This window comes from Marmota monax, unplaced genomic scaffold, assembly GCF_021218885.2.
Source record: "Marmota monax isolate L192 unplaced genomic scaffold, Marmota_monax_Labrador192_F-V1.1 WCK01_AAM20220418_F8-fsc00118, whole genome shotgun sequence".
Lineage (NCBI taxonomy): Eukaryota > Metazoa > Chordata > Mammalia > Rodentia > Sciuridae > Marmota > Marmota monax.
Genome location: NW_026695231.1, coordinates 1,679,921 through 1,700,261, shown reverse-complemented (window position 1 = coordinate 1,700,261; position 20,341 = coordinate 1,679,921). Strand labels below are relative to the sequence as shown.

General features: G+C 37.6%; 1 long non-coding RNA gene across 1 annotated transcript; it reads left to right on the top strand.

Moving 5' to 3' along the window:
- Positions 1 to 2,977: 2,977 nt before the first annotated feature.
- Positions 2,978 to 19,946, top strand: LOC124088700 (uncharacterized). The gene is made up of 3 exons (XR_006850443.2): positions 2,978 to 3,455; positions 14,466 to 14,526; positions 17,973 to 19,946. It is a non-coding gene; the product is annotated as an uncharacterized LOC124088700 (long non-coding RNA).
- Positions 19,947 to 20,341: the final 395 nt, after the last annotated feature.

Below are 20,341 nucleotides of genomic sequence, written 5' to 3'. Positions count from 1 at the left end.
GACAAGCTGAGAGATTTGCACTGAGGTTGTTGGTAGGGGTGAAGTGGCATGTGAGACTGAGGTTATGGTCATTCACTTACTATGGAAAACCCTAAATACACAAGCTTCTCAGTGTAAAGAGATCTGCCTACTAGATCAGCGGAGTGATCTTGGACAGTCTTAACTTTCTCTGTGCTTTGGTTTCCTTTTCAGTATAATGGGTTTACTACACTTTTTGTGAGGCTTGTTGTTAGTAGATATGGAAATACTTTAAAATACAATAAAGATATGTTTTCGTTTGAGGTTTTTTTTTTTTTTTTTTTTTTTACAGTGGCCCAATAAAATGATTTGGAAAATGAATTAAGAGTACAAAATTTCCATATGGATTCAAGTAACTGAATGTCTATTATATTTGGCAGTATGTGGGGGAAAACTTTCTATGTAAATGTATATTAACATAAACTCCTAAGAAAAATTGAGCATCTTTAAAAAGACATATCACTAAAAACATACCTTACTAAAAGGAATATAGTTATTTTCTATACAGCCTAATTTCATTTTCTAATGACCATGTTTAAATTTGCATTAAGGCATCTGGTTGCTGCTTGGGGCAAGGACCGTGAATTAGTTATAGCCCCATCTCTAGCGATTAGGACAGCGTCTGGCACATAGAAGGCATTCTATGCTTATTGAATGAATGAATGAATGAATGAAAACTGGTGCTAGACATAGGCTTTAGCTATTTAGAAGATGATATGGTAGTTACTGACAGCTATTAGAAAATCTAGTTTGTATTAGATACTAGGCTTTTGCTCCATATACTATAACATTAATCAAAAATTCCTTGTAAAATACTCTTATGTTACAATTAGCTATTGCATGATAATGACTTGTTCCCCAAAAGCACACAAATGAAACATGGATAGAATATGAACTATTTGCACAATTCATGCAAGCTATGGGACACACATATCCATCCACCTACCATTCAGCAAATACATGTGCATGAAATGAACACACACAAACATGTACATGAGCATGTACACATATAAACATACACACTCAATAGAAACACAATGTGTATTTTCATTGTCTGATTGGGTTATAAAATCTCATAATTTTGAGGCAAACCAGAAAACAATGTATCTTCTTGCTTTATAGTTGAAAGAGTTACTGAATGACTTTGCTTAAGGAGACACAGCAGATTAGTAATATCTGACTTTCTCTGATGGGGACTCAGGGGACGTTGATTTGGATTGGAGTCCAGGGATGGGTGTGTGCAGAACTGATATGTGACAGCAGGTCCTGGAAGTCAAGTCTGAGACTCAGAGATAGACCTCTGAAGGGTGAGACTAGGGTAAAGTTAGGATAGGATGATTTAAGAAGCAGATCCCAGAGGGTAACACAAACAACACTAGGTTAGGGGCAGAGAGACAGTGTGTGAGAGTAAGTTAGCTTTTTACCAGGGACCTGCCACACAAATTGTTAAAAATGCTGAGCTAATTCAGACCTGTACAGAATTATACCTAAAGCCTGGATGTTCTGACTCCTGGAAATTCCTGAAAACCAGCACAGAAAATCAATATATTCTGCCAGCAGGACAATGCACCAGGCATATTCCAAAAGTAAAAAGCCCAAAGCAAAAGAATCAGCGTGGTGCATGTTGTGATGGGTGCTCCGCAGCTCCCTGCTCAGAACAGAGGACTTTCCCTCCTGCTGGAAAACCCTAGCCTGTCAGTTGCTTCAAGGCATTTGCCTTTGCTGAAGAAACCCTTTCAGGGAATGCCTGAGTCCAGTGACTGCTCAAATAGGGAGAAAAAACTTACAGCCTCCTCATGCCAATCCTGAAGGGGCACTCCAGCCCCAGAGCTCCAAGCAGGATGGGTTGAGGACTGCAGAGTCGGCCTCACAGCTCAACGTCCCCCCCTGCCCATTTCTGTTCCTTTCGCTCTCGCCTCTTCCTTCATTTTCCCAGGTGTTGATCCCAAGAACACACCCTAAAAAATCACCTGTAAGTTCATCTCCACCCTAGAGCTACTTTTCAAGGCTGATCAGCTTGTCTTTCAGGAAATTAGTAGTTACACTAGTTTGTTAACATGGTATGGAAAGCAATGTTAAATTTTAAAGAAGTGGGAAGACCCGATAAGATCATACAGGTATTTTACTCTTCAGGAATACAGTCAGTTCACTTTAAGTTTTAGCCTTTTCCACATTTGGTCATCTCAAAAACCTTGTAAGGTAGGCAGGACAGGTTTGTCTGTTTTTGCCCATTTTGCAGATTTGGAAACTGAGGAACAGAACAAGAACCTGTGACTAGAAAGTGCAGAATAAGAACTTTGGACTGAACTCTTTCAATCCTGGCTTTGAACCCTACTAAAATATGATGGAGCTGTCCTAAAAAAAAATCTAAAGGATGGAGATTTGTGGGAAAAACACAGATAGGGAGGCAGAAGAATTGTAAAAAAAAGATCTACTGAGGTATATGGCATAAATGTGTGACCAATGATAATCACAGCAACGGAAATGCCAGCTGGCCAGGGAACTCTCCCAGACAGTGGGGATGAGAGATGTGGGGATCCTTGAAGATGGTTGGGGCTCTCTGTGATGAAACTGAAAACAGACCTGGTTAAGGGTTTCTGGGGTTGGTAACTCTAACTGTTAACTGAAAAAGCAACTTTTCTGTTTCGGATTTCATGGTCCTACGTGACTCACACCACTTCCATCAAGATGGTCATCTTTTCATAATGAAGGACGATTCTCTCTTTGGTTGCACAAATGACACACATGTACCTATAGATGTGACATTTAATTTTATACTGTATGGATGTTGTCTTAGATCTTACATATGTAACCCACCCAGCCCCCCGAATTGTTTTCCACGGCTTGCTGTACTATTTCCAAGCATCCGATATTTTTGCTGCATGGACGATTTCCAGATTAGTCTCTGATTACATTTATTTCTAAAGGCTATTGTGCGTCCTAAAGCACTCGCAGGAGAGCAGAGCGCGGGAGCTGTTTTCTCACGGGTTCCAGTCCCCGAGCCCGGTGGTGCTCGCTCTGAGCGCTCACGGACAGCTAAGGGCTTGGCTCTCTCGCGCTGTGATGAGCGCTGCCTGCCCGCTCCTCTTGCTCTGCCCCATCCCCTGCAACAGACCACAAGGTACAAGACGATGATGAGACCGAGAGAACAGCCGCTCTCGGGTGTCTGTGACCCACAAGGCGACCGCGGAGAGCACACACCGATTCCCCATTCCTCGTAGGCAATTAGCTGATTGCTGCCCGCCCGCAGCCGCAGCCAGCGAGCGAGGAGCGCGCAGGATCTCGCTGCCTGCCCACCTCTCCTGCAAACAGAGGCACGTTCTCTGACTTTGATAGCTCCCTGGGTTCCCGTGAAAAACAACCGCCGCGTTGCCAGAGCGTGTTTCTCAAATACCAGCATCAGGGGATCGCAGAATTACAGCAACAAATGTTACGAGGTAATATTTTCCATATAGACACGAGGAAAAAAAATCCAAATAGAACCATTAAATAATAATCTTCATTAAACCCCAAACCAAACCAAACACAATCATTCTTAAAAGTGTATTAAAAAGAAGGGGGGGGGGTGAGCCTCAAATGTTTTAAGAGAAGATTAATAATTTGCTCATTAATTTGATTGGATAATTACACACCATTGGTCTTTCCGGAGTAGTGCACTTTTAAAAAATTATTAGAAAAGCCTTTTAGATTTCTCCCATGCAACATACTCATCAGGTGTGCAGAAAGCTTTTTAGCATGCAAAAAAATGAATCACGATATTAGACAATGTACTGATGTTTTTTTTTCCCCTATAAGGAGACAGCCTTTCCTAAAACATTAATCTGCTGCAAAAAGATGCTCCTAATTTAGAAGAAATTAGACTCAGAGTCTACTCAGCAAACACCTCTGCTAACGCTTCATTAGTATGTATTTTCACATAATTCAATTAGCCAAAACACATACGCATGCTAGCAGAGCTTTAGCTGCTCTGGGAGTGTCAGCAAGGCTTTAAGCAGATCTGAAACAAAATTGCATAAATGGCATGTAAAGCTCTGTGCATACAAAGATACCTTCAGGGTTCTAATAAATTCATGAAACTTTTTAAAGTATGATTTCCTAGCAGGCAATCACTTTTAATTAACAGGATCACCTACAGCAACACATGTCCTTCAAAAACTTACATTATTTTTTCTTTTTGAATTTCAAAGTTTCTGTAGTAAAAGTTGAATAGCTGAGTAGCTTAACCTCAAAAGGATTCCAGGCTTTTATGACAGTTATAAATCACTGTGGTGCCTTCTTTATAAGAAGAAAAGATTCTTAACACAACAGAGAAAGAAGGAAATCTCTTTTTAGTCATAGCTAGAAGCAAGCATTTTCTCCAAAGGTCAAAAAACTTTTCCTCAGTTAAAGAATAATTTTAAGGACATTGCAGCTACTTGTACAAGTAATCTCTTGTAATTTACTCTATGAATTAAACATTCAATTTCTAGGATTGTGGTTTGACACAGGATGGACTCCCCTCTTTTTCTGGAGCTAGCTTTGTAGAGTTTTCCCTCTTTTCATTTTTTAGTAAACATGGGCCATGGCTGAATGTAGGGTCTTATACTTAATGAGCCCTTCTCCTTGAGGAAAATCAGAATTTTGTAGATTCGCCCAAAGATTCATTTGAGTGGTTCTTGCCATTTCTTTTTCAGGCCTTTGTTTGAAAGATAGGGATATGCTCAAAGGCTGTCTAGGGCTAATGATTAGGTTGCAGAATCAGAAAAAGAGACTTTGACAAATTTGAGATGAAGAATGAAGGACACTGAAAAGAAAACCTGCTCGCCTTCCCTCCTGTTGTCCTCAAGCAAAGTGGATCATTGTGGAAGGGTAACTGCAGCTCCAACAGGACACCTTGGTGGAGAGACTTGCACTAGTCGCTTTCTGCCTCCCTGCCATAGCCCCTCAAACCCAGTATTTTTTCTCTACCTTGTGAGACTCCCTTTGTTTTGTGATTTTTCCCAAGTGCAGGAGAGTAATCACTCAGCGGGACATGTGGGGAGTGTAATCAGGATGGTGACTTCTGCCCTTCAGAAAGTTATGAAGAGACATGATCAGGGGGCAAGGGAAGAGGGATCAACCTTTGTTGGTGGTTTTATATCTAAGCACTTCTCTCCACCGCAGGGTATTTCCTGAAGGCAGCCAACATTTCTCAGGTGATTGCAGAAGATTTGGGGTTGGTCCACCACCTCTACAAGTGCTCCTCTCAAACCCATTCTCCATATTGAATTCATTCATTGATATATATTTTTTAGTTGTAGTTGGACACAATACCTTTAATTTTATTTATTTATTTTTATGTGGTGCTGAGGATCAAACCCAGCACCTCGCACATGCTAGGCGAGTGCTCTACCGCTGATCCACAACCCCAGCCCTCATTCATTAATTTTTTTTTTAAAGAAATTAGCCTAGCCATAGACTTTATTTAATGTCAGGGATGAAGAACTTTTTCAAAATGTAAATCTGACTACTAAATGCCCAAATTTGGAGCAAAACTCCTTTATGATCTTACTCTCTGCTTATATTTTCAGCTTTAACTTTTGCTCTCCTTTTACATATTTGAGTTCCTGCCATATGGGACTATTGGGCTCTGCCCCCTCTACCAGGTTATTTTCTTTATCATTTTTTTTTAATGTGACTTTTTAGTCCCACACGTCTCCAAGGTACAGACCCTTCTAGGCTGTGTCAGCACACCTTCTGTCTATGCTGGTGAATATTTATTGAACACATAATCTGTATTGGGTACTGTTCTGGAGACACAATGATGAATAAGACAAACCTATGTTCTAATGGAGCTTATATTTTAGTGGAAAAGAAATATCATATAGCTACTCAAATAAATAAATAGGAAAATTTGTGACTGTGATAATTGTGATGAAGGTAGGAGGCCAACTTCAGGCAGGTATTGAGCAGGTCTCTGTGAGGAATACAGATCTGAACTGAGGTGTTGAAAAGGAACCAACCTGAGAATATCTAACAAAGCTCATTTCTTTGCAGAAGAGAAACAAGCACAAAGTTCCTGAGAGAGGTAGGAGATTGGTGTGTTGAAGACAGAAAGCCAGTGTTGATATTATGTATCAAGCATGTCATACTTTTCAGGACCTTCTCAACCTGGGGTCCTGATAGCAGACCCATCTGGTCTTCTTACTGAGCATTATAACTAAGACTTTACCAGAAATAAAGTTGCTATTTCTTTTCCTTCTTTTTAAAGTCATATATGTTTATTTATTTTTTTAAAGAGAGAGAGAGAGAGAGAGAGAGAGAGAGAGAGAGAGAGAGAGAGAGAGAGGGAGGGAGAGAGAATATTTATTTTTGTTTAGTTCTCTGCGGACACAACATCTTTGTTTGTATGTGGTGCTGAGGATCGAACCCAGGCCGCACGCATGCCAGGCGAGCGCGCTACCGCTTGAGCCCCATCCCCAGCCCAAGTCATATATGTTTAAAGTATAGATATGATGTTTTCACACCACATACACAGAGCAATGATTTCTGCAGTTAAACAAATTATCCATCATCTTTACATAGTTACCTTTTATTTATTTATTTAGTGGTTAAAGTACCTAAAATCGACTCTATTAGCAAATTTCCAGTATATAAGACAGAATTAACAACTATAGTCCTCATCTTGACTGATGGATACCTAGACTTATTTATCCCATATATCTGAAATTTTATTTCTCAGTTTGAAATAAGGCAGGGTAGAGGGGTGTCATTTATTGGTTTCCTCAAAAACTTCAGCATTAATACATTTGTCTTTTTTTTCCCCCACTGTAGTTTGTTTATTTACTTCACAGAGTTTCTTTACTCTTATTGTTTGGATGTGAGGTGTCCCCCGCAAAAGCTCACATGAGAGACAATGCAAGATGGTTCAGAGGGGGAGATGATTGGCTTGTGCGAGCCTTAACCCAACCAGTGAATTAATCACCTGATGGGATTAATTGAATGAAGATTGGAGGCAGGTGGGGTGTGGTTGGAGGAGGTGGGTCATTGGGGGTTTATATTTTGTATCTAGCAAGCGGAATCTCTTTCTCTGCTTTCTGATCATTGCATGAGCTGCTTCCCTCCACCACACTCTTCTGCGGTGATGTTCTGCCTCACCTTGAGACCTGAGGAATGGAACCTGCTGTCTATGGGTTAAGACTGCTAAAACCGTGAGCCCCCAGATAAACTTTTCCTCCTCTGATATTGTTCTGGTCAGGTCTTTTATTCACAGGGGTGAAAAAGCTGATTAAAACATTTAACATGCCAAACTTTTTATTTTTTATGAAGTCAAATTTACTGTTTTTTTCATTTATAGTCATATTTCTTTTATAGGTCATAATTAAGTTTTTCTCATTCTAAAATTTAAAGTTTCTCATTTTTTTTCTAGTACTTTTAAGGTTTCATTTTTTTCTTCTTTGCATTTAGATCTTTGATCTTTCTGACATTTTTTTTTGGGGGGGTATAATATGGTAGAGATCCTAATTTCTTTTTAAAGTGCCTATACAGTTGTCTTGAAATTTTTATTGAATAGTCTATCTTTTTTCCTAAGTCTGAGGTAACTTTATTAAGAATTACAGTTTTTTTTTTTTTTTTTCTGGGCGCAATGCATCCCTGTAACCCCAGCGACTCAGGAGGCTGAGGCAGGAGGCTTCCAAGTTCAAAGCCAGAATTGCCAACTTAGCGAGGCCCTAAGCAACTTAGTGAGACCTCTGGGGATGTGACTCAATGGTAAAGTACCCCTAGATTAAATCCCTAGTACCATACCCCCCAAAACTGCATTGGGGGGCACTACATTTGGCTGTTCATGTGTGGGCTTAATCATTTGCCATTTATTCAGCTATTTGAATTACTGTATCTTCATAATATTTCATATCTGACAGGGTAAGTCACTCTTGTTTTTTTTCCCTTGTATAGTTTTCTGATGTATTTATGTATGTTTACATTTTGGTTTGAAATTGCCTTCATTTTGCACTTAATGGTTTCTGTCTACAGTTACAGCTTGATGGCTAGTTCCCCTCAGCATGGTGGAAGATATAGTTCCACTGAGTTTTGGCTTCCATTGTTGGGGTTAAAAGCATGCTGTCAGCTGGGCATAGTGGTACATGCCTGTAATCCTAGAGATCCTGAAGCAGGAGGATGGTGAATTCAAACCAGTCTCAGCAACTTAGAGAGGCCTTAAGTGACTCAGCAAGACCCTGTCTCTAATAAAATATAAAAAAGGGCTAGAGATGTGGCTTGGTGGTTAAGTGCCCCTGGGTTCAATCCCTGGTACCAAACAAACAAACAAAACCCAAAACATGTCTCATCATTCCTTTGTGACTCATCTAGCTTTTCTGATTTTTTTAAACATTTATTTATTCTCTGATTGCTTTTAAGAATTTCTCTTTGTCTGATGTTATATAACATGTCTACTTGAGAATTTCTTATTGCTTGGTGCTTGTTGTGATTCCCAAATCTGAGCATTCTATTATCATTCTATTATTGGAAGTACTCATTTCCGTCTCTGTAATATTGTCTCTACTCTTTTCTTCTGATATAAATGGAGGTATATATGTGACCTTGTCATTTTGTCTCTCATACTATTGATCTCTCCATGGTTTCCCTCTGCTCTACTTCTAAACACCAGAGTGCTCCAGGACTCAATCACTGTCCTTTCTCTTCCTTGGCAAATTCATCCATCTTATGGATTTCACACCATTTCCATGCTGATGACTCTTAGATTTTATTTTCTGATTTTTCTTTGCTCCCTTCTGACTTATGCATTTATTTGCCTCCTTGCTATTTCCATTGAAAGTCTCAGAATGCAGCTGCCTATTCCTCTAGTCTGCTCTTATTTCAGAAAATGACACCGTTTTCATCCTGTAGTTCATACCACAAACCTGAGTCATGTCTTTCCATCTTCTTTAACTCTATACCCAACCAGTGAGACGTTATGTCTTTTAAACTTTTAAAAGCTTTTGTTATACCTTTCAAACTTTTAAAAGAATATTGAAGTTGTCCTTTTCACTTAGTTTTTTTTTTTTTTTTTAAATCACTACTCTCATCCAAATCACCCTTGTCTATCATTTAGACTTCTGTGCTAGCTCTAACTAGGCTTCCTGCATGCATTTATTTCCCTGGGCAATCCTTTCTCCCCTCAAAGATTTTCTTTAAATGTAAATGAAATTGTGCCCTTGTTAAAAAAAAACCTGTTAACACCTGGCCGCAGTCTGGCTGGGCACAAAATCACAAGCCACTCAAGCAGGAACAAACTTTATTTCTGAAACTCCCGCCAATGCCACGCACGCAGGCTCCCGGGAAATATGCCCAACCACCCACGCAGCGTTCTCCCAGGCCACACTACACCAACAGGAAAATCCCTCCTCCGGAAATCCCTCCTCCCGCACTTCCCCAACCAATGGGAACTCTCCGGGAGTCCCGCTAGAGCTCCAAAGTAGCAGGCCAAGGAGGACAGCAGGAGTCTAATATCCAATTGAATACAGATCTTAACATAATCTTATCATCTCAATGGCTTGCTGGTATCACCTTTCAACCAAAAATGCCATGCATCATTTCTACTTGGCTATGGCTCTCAGCAACACCTTCCTTTTATTTTGTAAAAATCTACATGGTCTGATCCTATACTCAATTTCTTCAACATCATTTCATATCATTTTGCTCCTTTATTACCACATTGGAAACATAAGATGTGTAAGATAGTTATCTATAAAATGGCTATCTTTGTTACAGATTATATATATATATCCAGAAGTGTATTTTGTCTTATATTAATGTAGCTATTCTACCTTTATTCTAATTTGGTATATGCCTAGTATGTATTTTTTACCTATTTCTTCTTTATATTTAAAGTATATGTCTTATAATAGGCACACCGTGGGGTCCTGCTTTTCTTTTTTTTTTCTTTTCTTTCAGGATGACAATCTCTTTCTTTTAATTGGAGCAGTTAGAACATTTACATTTAATGGATTGCTTGGTGAAGTTGTTTTAACTTATCATCTTAGTATTTGTTTTCTATTTGTCTTTTTTTCTCTCTGCTCTTCCTCTCTTTCTGTTTTCTCTTTCAAGGAATTAGCTATTTTCAAATATTTCATGTTATCTTCCTTGTTGTGTGTTAGCTACACTTCATTTGGTTTTTAATGGCTCCTTTGGGGTTTGCTCTTTGTATTTTTAACTTATCACAGTTAAACTTTGTGTTAGTTGGCTTTTAGTTGCTGTGTAAAATGCCTGACACAAACAACTTGGAGGAGGAAAATTTATTTTGGCCCATCGTCATTTCAGAGATTGGAGTCCTTGATCAGTCAGCTCCATTGCTCTGAGCCTGAGGTGAGGTAGAACATCAAGGCAGAAGGGTAAATCTGCTCTGCTTGTGGGAACAAGAATGGGTGGTGGTGGGGGACCAGAGAGAAAAGATAAACTCTTCCAGGTCACATCCCTAGTGACCTACTTCCTTGAATTAGGTCCCACCCATCTCCTGGTAGCTATTCAGCCATGAATGCATTAATCCACTGAAGAGGGCAGAACCTTCATGATCCAATCATTTCCCCAAAGCTCCACCTCTGCACAGGTGAGATTTTGGGGGACATTCCAGGTCCAAAGCATAACAAACTATAAATATATAAACTATAAACTATAAACTATCTTACCACTTCGTGCTTAGAAACTTGTAATAATGTACTTTCTTATCCTATTATTTTTGACATAAACTGTGTTCTTTACATATGCCATAAGTACCATAATATGTTTTTTTTAAAGATTTTTTTTAGATGTTGATGGACTTTTATTTTATTCATTTATTTATATGTGGTACTGAGAATCGAACCCAGTGCCTCACAAATGCTAGGCAAGCACTCTGCCACTGAGCCAAAACCCTGGCCCCCTGGTTTTATTTTTTAATAAATAATTACATAAGGGGCTGGGGTTGTGGCTCAGTGGTAGAGCCTAGCATTTGTGAGGCACTGGGTTCAATTCTCAGCACCACATATAAATAAATGAATAAAATAAAGGTCTATCAACATCTGAAAAAGATTTAAAGAAATAATTATACAAACATGTAATTATTAAAAAATAATAAGAGTGTTTTATATTAACTTAATATTTATCATTTCCAATGCCCTTTATTCCTTTAATTTGAGATACTTCCTATTGCTTTTCTCAAAATATTTATTTTCTTTTCTTTTAATTTTTTTTTTTTTAGTTATAGATGGGCACAATAGTTTATTTACTTATTTATTTTTATGTGGTGCTGAGGATTGAACCCAGAGCCTCATACCTGGGAGACAAGTGCTTTACCACTGAGCTACAGCCTCAGCCCCTTTATGTTCATTTTGGATGGATATTTTTACTGGGTATAGAATTCCAGGCTGGCTTTTTTTTTTTTTTTAATTCCTCAGGACTTCAAAGATTTATTATGTTGTCTTCTAGCTTTAATTGTTTCTGATAGGAAGTTTGACATTCTTATCTTTATTCTCCTGTGTGTGATATATTTTTTCCATTGGTGACTTTTTATGATTTCCTTTTTTTCACTTGTTTATATCACTTTGATAATGATGTGGCTTGATGTGGTTTTCTTATTGAAAAAATAATAAAACTTCTGCTTGAAGTTTTTTTTCTTGATCTCTAGGTTTCTTGCTTTCAAGTTTTGAAAATTTCTGATCACCATTTCTACAAATAATTTTTCCCTTCTCTGGTATTTCAGTATACATATGTTACACTACTGATATAATGTTATAGTCACTGAAACCCCTTTGTTTGATTTTGGATAGTTCACACTGATCTGTCCTCAAGTTTACTGACTTTATTTAAATAGTGTTCAACCTTTAATCTTTGATAACTTTATCCACTGAATTTTCCATTTGAGATATATTTTTTTCACGACAGAAGTTTCATTTAGTTATTTATTTTACTATCTTCCACTCTTCATTATGTCTACATCTTCCCCTAAATTCTTTGGCATACTTATAATAGCTGTTTTCAATATTCTTGTTTATTAATTTCATCATCTCTGTCATTTCTGTATCAATTTCTATTGACTTATTTTCCTTCTAATTATCAGTCACATTTTTTTCTGCTACTTATCATGTGTGGTATTTTTGATTGGGTGCTGGACATTGTGACCCTTACATTGTTGAATGTCTATAGAGTTTATTGTTCTATATTTGTATAGAATTAAGGTAATTAAATTAATTAAAGACCAGCTTTCTTTTTTTGACCTTACTTAAAGCTTTTAAAGGACTAGTCTAGAGTAATTTCTATTCTACTTAGAGCTAAATTAAGTAGCTCTGGAATCTCTGCTGAATGAACCAGTCTCTCCATTTTAGCCAGTTAGACCTTGAACTCCTTTTAGTATTGTGTAATTTGCAAAAGGTGTTTTCAACTACAGCTCCTAGTTGTTCCTTGTTTGGCCTTGTGGATTTTCATTTTGTGTATTAATAGCATATTCTTCAGTGAAAAGTTCAGAAAGTCTCCTACACATATTTTACCAAATTGTACCTCTTTGGTCCTCCACTCTATAAATTCTGGGTGACTATGGTTCATCAAACTCTTTTCTTTTCCTTTTCCATTTAGGGTTATTTCCAGATTCAACTTTGGTACCTCTTCCTTGTGCTGAAGTTCAGAAAATGCCCCCCCACCCCCCTGTAGTAATCTGGGATGAAAAAAATCCAAGATGACATATTGGCATGTGGCAGAGCCCACATTCAAGCCTAAGTCTCCGAGTCTCTAGAGCCCGTGTTCTCTTTCCTAGGGATGTTGCAGAGCAAGTCACCCTGGTTTTCTGGGCTGCAGGATTCAGAGGCCACATAAGTGAAATGCCTTTCAATCTGAATAAAAATGACTGTGAATTAACCAAGGCTCACTGGCCAAAGCAGATGAAAGAACTGAGTTTGTAGACAATCAGTAAGGGAGAAAAAAATAGTAGAAGGAGTATGAACATACATGATCATTGCACCAGATTACTTTTCAGTTTTATAATTGTTTTTGTTTTATATTGTTTTGGTTTTTTTGTTTGTTTTTACCTTGACTGATAGGTAGCAATAGTACATTAATCTGGCAGGTTGTCAAAAGTGGTGCTATAGATGTTAGCTTGGCAGATCAAAACATTTTCATCCAAAACTGTTTCTTCCCAAAGCATATAATACAAAGATCCTTCTTTGATGTTCACTAACAATATGTAGATTCTACTAGAAATCATTAATTTTATTTCTCTATAGTTCCTTTTGCTTTCTATTTTTAGAGTGGCTGACCAAACTAATAAAAACGGCAATAAGTCAGGCATCCCTGGTTGGAAAATTCTAAAAATAGCAAAAACAGCTGTGCTCAAGTTTGCTCTTGTTCTATTTGTGAAGGATTTGTCAAGCAGGTAGAAGTATCCATTCTTTTAATTGGATGTACTTATTTCAGATGATGTTTATCTATTCCTTAAAACCATTACTCAAATGATTTCTACTTGAAAATTTCACTGAAAGCAAACTATGAAGGTATAATTTTGTAATATTCTTGCATGAAGAGTTTTCACTAGGTCATATTGGCCTTCCTCCCTGTTCACATCATGTTCTAGTGCTTGGTTATATTTAGAGACTTGCAGAATTGATTTTTACTTGCATTATAGCATAGCTCATCTCCAACTGCTGTCACCTCCCAGACAAAACTTATTTCTTCTATAGGAGGAAGCTGGTTTCCTAAAGGGTACCATGAGCTTTCAGAGTTTTGTTTTATTAGCTGTTGCTGCAAGTACCACATGGGTAGAGGCTGGGAGTGTTCTACCTCAGCAGAGGCTGTCCCCTGCTCCCCATTTCTGCCCTGCTACAATTACTTTATTCAGTGTCACAGTAGGACTCACCTACTGTTGTTGATGAATGACAAGCTTTTCAGGACTTTACTGTTAGGAATTTTAAAGGGATCTGAGTAAGAGAGATTTATTTGACTTTTCAAACTACTTAGCAAAGACAACAAGTTTGTAAACAGATACCTGAACATCCAAAGTTAAACTTGTTATCAGAAACAATTGGGCAAGATATTTAAAAAGAAAAAAAAGTAGAGATCAGTGCAAATATTAACATTGGTTTCTCCTTGCAAACTCTGGAGAAATTATTGAGGGAACACTTTCTAAATGTAGTTGCCTATGCTCAAGGTCACATCATACATATCTGGCAACTATGCTCGTGCTTTCAGATCTCTTGGGTTTTACCTCTGTAAGGACTCTCAAATTGTGGTGAAATTGAATGTGGAGCTTTTATGGATGAATACTAATTTAAGCAATGTTGTATGTGATGAACTGTTATCTAGCAGGATGGTGATCAGTTGTCTATTGCTGCATAACAAACCATTCCAAAAAGTTGTGCTTTAAGACAACGATTTATTATTTCTCATGATTCTATAGTACACTGGGGTGGTCCTTTTGTGCTCCAAGTGGTTTGATTGAGGATCCCTTGTGTGCTTGTGTCTTTTAGGTTCTGGACTTCTTCACAGCAAAGAAGAGAAAGAAGTTAGCAGCTACCAAGCATAAGATAGGTCTGCAAATGGCACATTTCTTCCACTGAAGTCTGTTGATTAGATTAAGTCACATGGCCAGTTCAGGATTCAAAGGGAGAGGAACTAGACTCCATCTCTAGATAGGAAGAGCAACACCTGCACAGACTATGGAGAGAGGCCATCTTTGGAAGCTATCTAACATATACACCATCCCTCCTAGTGTCTCCCCATTGTCCTTCAATAATTACTAGTACCTTCCTGTACTCTGACAATAGTCTTTGTGTGTATTATAAATTATATGGTTGCACTACCCATAAAATACCTTCTAATATGCCACATTACAAATTTTAACTAGTAAGACTGTTGTACCATGGAGTGAGGCCAAGACTCCCTCTTGGTTTAATATCTAGCAAGGTTTTTTCCTCAAACAAGCACAATAATGGTTTTGCAAGTCAGTCTTTGTATTTCTGGGTCAGCTGCTTGCTGTATGGCATTTGTGAAGAGGACTTTGTATCTGTGCAGCCTAGACAGAAAAAGATAATGATCCTCTCTTCTCTATCTCTCTGAGGCATTTTAAGTTATTTATATCAAAAATTTCCTAGCAGCAGACAGACACAGCAGAACTGGAGCACAGCACACTTTGTGATTGTGTAGGTTTTAGCTATGTTCAAATCACCTGCAACATAACTAAAGGATAAAGATTTAAGGAAGTTCTCTGGGCTGGGCACATGTAAAACTGTGACCAAGTAGACCAAGACTGTGTTAATATCTTAGTCTCTCCATCTCCTCTTTGTCAATCTTCTAGGCCCTTTGACTGTATCCCTGTACATAGTACTTGTTTGTCATCCCTCACTTGTTGTGAAATTTTGTACAAAGATTACCCAGGTATGATGTATCAGTCTCTTCCCAGGCACCTGATACAGCCTCATCCTCTCCTGATAAATGGCAACCTTTGCTCAATATGTCTACTGTCCTTAATTTGGGAATAGATGAACACTTCAATATTTAAGATGGAAATGTCTGTAAATGTGTTCTGTCTTCAAGGCACATGGTTCTAATTTTGATAGTAGATTTCTTCTGATGAGTGCTAATGTTCCTTAATGTTCCTCATTAACCTGTAATTCAAGGGCAATTTCTTAGCATTGATTACTACTTTCTTAAGGGCTAGGGGTGTGGCTCAGTGGTAAAACATTTGCCTCACATGTGTGAGGCACTGGATTTAATTCTCAGCACCGCATATAAATAAATGAATGAAATAAAGGTCCATCAACAACTAAAAATATATATTTAAAAAAATACCTTCTTAAACTCTTTCTTCTCCATTACTCTGTAAGAACGCAGGTCTTCTTCCTATCAGTGAGTGTCCTCTGTGCCTCCCTACATTCCTTGGTCTCTCTCATTTCACTGTCTCAATCTGCTTTTTCCTCTCCTTCACCTTTAGGTACCCTACACCCTATAATCCTGCCTGAAAACCTTTAGTAGGAAGCCATATCCCCACCTTTAGAAGGGGTCTAGAATTAACTTTATTGTCTTAATGTGGGTAGCTGCTGTTAACCCATATGTTTAGCCTCCACTCAGGTTTATATTATAGAGAAGTGCAGTTTGTGGACTGTCTGGTATCAGTCTGTAAAATATTTGTAGCTGGATCTTGAGGAGAGAAGTATAGACATTGAAAGTCAATATGCCTCTATCTGGCATTTCTTCAGGCTCTGGAATTTATTGCCACAAGACCAAATCTCTTCTACTTGCTCTTCATATTGAAGAACTTAATGCAATGATGTATATGTGTTTAAAAATGAAACAAATGTTAACTATCTAGAATGGAGAATTCAAAATGACATGATCAATGGTACTGATAGATTATATTATTTATTCCTAGTTATTTGATTCCTCCCCTTCATTGTGATGCATTGTTGAAGGCATGATAAATTCCTTACCCCTCTAACCTAGAATTTGGCCATATGACTCACTTTGGTCTATGGATATGACTGTCATAAAATCCAAGCTGAAACTTTAAATGTGCTTCTGTGACTTGTCTTTACCTCCCCGTTGATCTTATGCTCTCTCCTATGGGGAAAACATGCTGAAGTAGTGGGTGGTCCTTCATCCTGGGCCTCAGGTAGGCAAGATCTGTCAGGCCAATCAGAATCCCACTGGAGCCCTGAAGAACCTGTGGAGCCAGTAGAACTCAGCAGAACTGTTCTAATCCATAGGCCTCAAGCAACATGGGCAAGAAATCAGTGCCAGTTGTTAAAAGCTACAGATTTTTTTTTTTGTTTTGTGGTTGGTATAACAACAAAAGCTGATTAATATAGGAGGTGGTATCAAGAGTGGGTTTTACCATAACAAAACCTTCAGAGATGTGTCATTGCTTCAGGTATTGAGCAAATTATAATAGGGATCTGGAAAAACAACAACCGCAGTGTGCATTAATGAAACACTTGGCAAAACTATCCTAGGTGGATAGTTTGGTACCCATTGAGTTTGTGGTTTTGTGTCACAGGGCTTTGAGACAGAATGTTGTGGGTGATTATTACCTGCATTTGATCAGAAACTATGAAAATGATAAGCTGAGAAAAGAATTGCCCTGTTTACAATGAGGAATGAAAGGGGAAAGGGAGAACAAAAAAATTCTGGGATTTGCTGATTTAATATATGCTACTGCTTTGCCCCCGCCCCCGATCCCCCAAACAAAAACAAAAACAAAAAACAATTTCTCATTTTAACAAATAACCTGAGGGCAAGGGAATGTAGCCGCTAAAACAGCCTGGGAATAGGACCAAATCAGATCCATGGCTCACACCTCTGGTTCAGATGTTTGATTGGATTAATAACGTGGCTCCCAGTGAATTATTTCAGTTGGACAAAATAGCTTAGAGCAAAAAAGGAGGGCACGGTCCCACTGAGGTCTGACAAGCTAAAGGTTCCTGTAATTAAGGGAGGAAAGTACACCAGAGAGGGAGGTACATGAGTTGAAAATAATTGTGCATGTGGCTATTAACATAGAAGTAGACTAGAATCAAATAGATTAAAAAATAAGCAAACCAAACACTCCAACATTTAAAATAGGCCTATGTTACCAAAAGTGCTTTTAGCATGGACTAACAGACTTCACTGCGATGTAAGATAACTTTGTAGGGACAGGAAGCAGGGTTAGGAAGCTGCTTGACCACCAGGAGATGGTATTTTCCAATGCCCTTTTCCAATATGGCTAAGGATGGAAATAAAAGAGAATGGAACTCCTGCAGAGTGGAGGAAGTAGATGGGGGCAGTGCTCCCAGGGAATGGGAGTGGGCCCTGGAACATTTTCTACCTGCAGTATTTTCTCAGTGAGATTTCAGAATAGCTGTGAACTGGTGCTTTCCATTCCTCTCCTTCTGAACAGAAGTATTCATTGAGGTTTCCTGTTCTTGACTTACTGCTGCATGCTGAATGTGCATATGGAGGTAGGAAAGGGAGCACTGATTTGTCTTTTAAATTCACAGGTCTCCAGATCAAAAGAAGATGCAACCTGATTTAATGGACACTAAGGGATCCTAGGCTTGAAGCCCAAAGAATTGATTGGATGGGACTTTGGTTCTCAGGAAGAAAGCAAATATTTGTGATCAAGAGCATGGTCTTGTACTGTTTGTTTATAATTATTCATGCTTTCCCTGCCCTTGATTTGCTTTCCTCTAGTTGGAATATACTTTCCTACCCTATTGACTTCTGGGTTGGCCCGGTGTTTTTCTGGGCAGGGGAACGTGACTGGACATGATATATGCTTGTCCAAGCAGAAGTTTTAAATATGCCTATATGGTTTGGCTTGTCTCTATCAATCAATGATTTTCTACTTCTTCTATGAGAACCACAGGCCCTAGATCATGGGTGCTCCTTCATCCTGGGTCCTGAAATGTGAAGATATGTGGACTCAATTGGAGCTCAGAGGAGTCCAGAACAGTTTAGAGAGGCCCACTCTTTTCACAGTTCTACCTAAGATCTCAGTGAGCAAAAATAAGTGTTTATTCTTGGAAGGCATTGAGAAGTGGGGGCTATTTGTTATTGCAGTAAAACCTGACTATTGCAAAGGTATTATAAAATAGGAGAAGAAATTATGCATGAAATGGGAAATATTATGCACTAGATTGTGCAAGTGACCAAAATGATGTTGAAATAGAGCATTTATTGCATATAATTTTGGAAAGAAAATAAAGAAATCAAAATAAATGAAAATTCCAGTTTTTACATTTGAGATAATTTTATAATTGAAGAAAGGCAGAAAACATCTTTCAAAGTTAGGCACTGATTTAAGAATGTCAAGAGCAAGCCTGTAGTAATGGCACTAAAGTGGTTGATTAGAGAAAAATGAACATGGCAGTGGAAGTAGATACATTCTTTACGTCACATTATGTGCATATTTTAAATTTGTTACCAGGAGACATGACATCAACTGATAATGATGATATTTTTTGTAACACTTCAAAGATCATGTGCCCTCTTCTCTAGATCTGCCTAAATATGAAACATATAAAATTTGACCTTAAATCTACTCGAAGATGAATAAGAGACTGTTAACTAAATGCTGTTAGAGCAATTAGATTTAACTTACATAAGATAAGAGATTCACCAGTTAAGAAAAATGATAGAAAATTCAAAAGGAGACTGTAGATGTTGGTAGAAAATGAAATTAATTGAATTTGTGCTACACATGGTTATTTGGTATAAACTCTAAGTTGCTGTATAATGTCATAAAAGATTACAAAACACTCAAATAGTTCTAAGCTTGGTTATTTCATTTACAAAAATGGCTTAAAATACTTTTAAGTTATATAGAGAATTTTTTTTATATTTAAAGGAGTCATGTGTGATATATGCAAAAGCAAAATTAAACATAAATAAAAAATATTAAAGCAAAAACAAGGAAAGAAAAACATTTATATGACCACAGAAAAGAAGCAACAAGAAGTAGTCTCAAATGAAAAGAGATTTTTAGTAAATTGAATAGCATAATGCAAAATTTTTGGCTTTTTTCCTTAAATAGTCAAACCCTGAAAAAAATTGAAAGGACATGGGAAATACTGTATCACTCTAGATACTGCTCTAAGAGATAATGAAATCACAATATGAGTGATAATTTATATGATAAACATCCAATACTTCCTAATATTTTCTGAAATGAAGGTAATCTTCATATATGACTCCATTAATGTAAAACTCATGGTGTGTTACTGAATCTAAGTATTGTTTTTTCTACTGACAATTCCACTTCCTATTGCAAAGTCTCTCCAAATTGAAATTAATAAAATGATTATTTCTCAATGGTTTAAGAAAAATTAATAAATTTGATATCACCGAGGACAGAACACAGATTACGTGAAATTTTTTATCATAATGTTATTAGTGACTTTGCTGAAATAGAAGTAAGATAAATAAATTTTATGGATGAATACAAATAATGAGTATTTTATCTCTGTCCCCCTTTTCCTTCCTTTGTCTCTCCAGTGTATGTGTGTGTGTGTGTGTGTGTGTGTATGCATATACATTTAGGTCTATGTGTACACATAATATCCATGTGTATATATATATATATATATATATATATATATATATATGTGTGTGTGTGTGTGTGTGTGTGTGTGTGAATAATATATATATGTAATTTTATTGCTCATTCAAATATTTCTGGCCTATCAATATAAAATTTAGACATGTTCAATAGTAACTGGCTGTTGAATATAAGTATATATATAAATTTTAGCTTATTTTCCACTTGCTTCTCTATTTTTTCATTGTGAAGAAATGCTTGCCAAGGAGAAGACTAGAACATACTGCATTTAAAAGTTTGTGAGTGCCAGGTGTGTGGTCACACGCCTGT